This window comes from Tasmannia lanceolata, unplaced genomic scaffold (assembly GCF_043159265.1).
Source record: "Tasmannia lanceolata isolate RefF3 unplaced genomic scaffold, GAP_Taslan_0.1 ptg000013l, whole genome shotgun sequence".
NCBI classification, from domain to species: Eukaryota; Viridiplantae; Streptophyta; class Magnoliopsida; order Canellales; family Winteraceae; genus Tasmannia; species Tasmannia lanceolata.
The window spans coordinates 41,811,192-41,814,010 of NW_027518690.1; the positions used below are offsets into that span (position 1 = coordinate 41,811,192).

A 2,819-nucleotide genomic window follows, 5' to 3' on the forward strand; every position below is an offset into this window, starting at 1 on the left:
CTAACCTGGAGCAACATATCCATAAGTGCCCGCAAGTTCTGTCCAATTGGATGAATCGGGCTTCAGAAGTCTAGCAGTGCCAAAATCAGAGATATGAGCCTCAAATTCTGAATCCAATAAAACTTTTTTCCTGGAGATATCTCGATGAACTATCAGTGGGACGCAATCGTGGTGCATGTATGATAGAGAATGTGCCACAACTTTAATAATATTCACCCTTTTCACCCAATCCAACTCTATTGCCCCTTCCTCACTACTCAGGATGATAGCCAAATTTCCTCTTTCTATATACTCATAAACAAGAAACATACATCGACGATGGGAACAAAACCCGTAGAGCTTGACAATGTTGCGGTGGCGAATTTCTGTTAATGCTCGTACCTCATTTCTGAAACTCTTTTGATCAATTTGTTCACCATCTTCCAATTCGTGAAGTTTCTTTATAGCGACTACTTGCCCATTTGGCAGAGATGCTTTGTAAACTCTCCCATATCCCCCCTCACCAATGCAGTATCTGTCTTGAAAGTCTTCTGTCGCATCGATAATATCTTCATAAGAAATGCATCCATCTCCATTCCATATCGAAAATAGCTCTTCACTCCCATTTCTCTCTCCATCTACATTTCTTGTTCTGTGGAGAAAAATGGAAGAAAAGCCAAAAACTAAAAGTAGAAGGAATGATGCACTTAAAAGTAGAACAAAGATCAATATGATAACTCTGTGTCTCTTTTTCGGTGCATCACTATTTACCGGCGATGAATTTCATGGTTGCAAACCTTGTGCTTTGCCGCATAAACCTTTGTTGCCGACAAATGTCCCTTGTTGGCAGGCTTTGCTATTAGGAAGACTACCCACCAAATCATTGTATGATAAATCAATAGAAGTCAAGCTGAGCATATCTTCTAGAGAAGATGGAATTGAACCCGCAAGATTATTGTGGGAAAGATTTAAGATTTCCAGCATCTGTAATTTTCCCAGTTGGGGAGATATTTCTCCTGTAAGCAAGTTACAACTAAGATCTAGCATATTTTGTAGCTCTGCAAGATTACCAATTTGTGATGGAATGCTCCCAATCAAATGATTTATGCTTAATTTTAAGGAACGCAATTTTAAGCAATCTTCTAGTTGTTCTGGTATTGATCCATTAAGATTGTTTGCTGATAGGTCAAGGATCTCCAAATTGGACAGTTTTCCGATTTCTAATGGTATATGACCAGAAAGTTGGTTATCATTTAAACTCAAGTCAAATAAAGATGTCAAGCTCCCCAATTCCTTCGGAATCTCTCCTACCAAATGGTTTGAAGAAAGGTTGAGTAGTTCTAATCGAATCAATTTTCCAAACTCTTGTGGTATTTTACCAGTAATCACATTCCTAGAGATCTTTAAACTTGTCAAATTTTGACAATTTGCCCAACTTGGAGAGAGTTCACCGGATAAACGGTTGTCACTCAAATCAATGTATGTTAGATTTGGATAAACTCCAAAGTCCTCAGAGATGTTTCCAGTGAGTTGGTTTCCTTCAAGCCTAACTCTTGCTAAGGTCGTGCAGTTTCTCAAGCTTTTCGGGATTGGACCTGTAAATTGGTTGTTGTTCAAGCAAAAGGACGTAAGCGATCTACCTATGCAAATTTGATGTGGCAAGTAGCCTGAGAGGTTGTTGTAACCCACTTCGAGTATGACCAAATTTATTAGACTTGGCATTTCTTGAGGTATTGAACCCGAAAGTTGATTTTGACATAGGCGTAGTTCTCTTAGCATTCTAAGATTACCCAGAGCAGGCGGAATTGGACCCGTGAGAAGGTTAGAGTACATTGCTACATGGACCAAAAATTTCAAATTTCCTATTTCTTTAGGGATGGTGCCAGAGAGATTATTATGAAAGAGGTATAATCTATCTAGGTTGGTCAAGTTTCCTAATGTGGAGGGAATGGAACTTGTTAGAAGGTTGGAAGAAAGGTCTATCACACTCATATTTTTCAAATATCCTATTTCTTTAGGGATGGATCCACTGAGTCTATTATCATAGAGGAACAAGAATGCAAGGTTGGTCAAGTTTCCTAATGTGTAAGGAATGGAACCTGTAAGAAAATTAGAATACATAACAAGTTCGACCGCAGTTTTCAAATCTCCTATTTCTATAGGGATGAATCCAGAGAGCTTATTTGAGAAGAGGTGCAATTTGGCAAGGTTGCTCAATTTTCCTATTGTGGAAGGAATAGTTCCAAAGAGCGTGTTGTTGCTAAGATCAAGAATAGCGAGGTTTGGAAAGGAAGAGAAATTGAAGTTATCAAGCTTACCTTGCAGACCTACATTTGTAAGGTTTATTCCTGTGATGCTTCCTTCATGGTTGCATGCGATTCCCGTCCAATTGCATGGACTTTTATTGGTTGCTTTGTGAAGTGACCATGAATTGAGAGGAGCTTGGTTTGGGAGGCTGGCTTTCCAGATGATGAGAGCCTCTGCTTCTAATGAATTCGCCTTTGTTGAATGGCAAGAAAGCATCACAAAGCAGAAAAGTAGAGAAAAGAGGGAGAGAGATTTCTCCAGGGCCATGTTGTTGTTGGTGTTTTGAGTTTTTCGTGTATGTTAGATGTACATTTATACTGAAATTAAAAATTATTTCATTTTAGGCCGTGTGGGTTGTGGGGAATAATTGTGCACCGCATCTATTCCCGTATCAGATAATCCTAAAATAAAATGAAGGAGCCATTATGTGGCCCACACTTATATTTTTCTATGCGTGTAAAAAAAGTTGTTATTGCCTTTGGCGTGTTCGTTGTGAAGAGATAAGAAGAGAAGAAAAATGTGGGAATGGGTCC

The 2,819-nt window shown here is 38.9% G+C and overlaps 1 pseudogene; it reads right to left on the reverse strand.

Moving 5' to 3' along the window:
- On the reverse strand, positions 1–2,590 carry LOC143890147 (uncharacterized; annotated as a pseudogene).
- Positions 2,591–2,819: the final 229 nt, after the last annotated feature.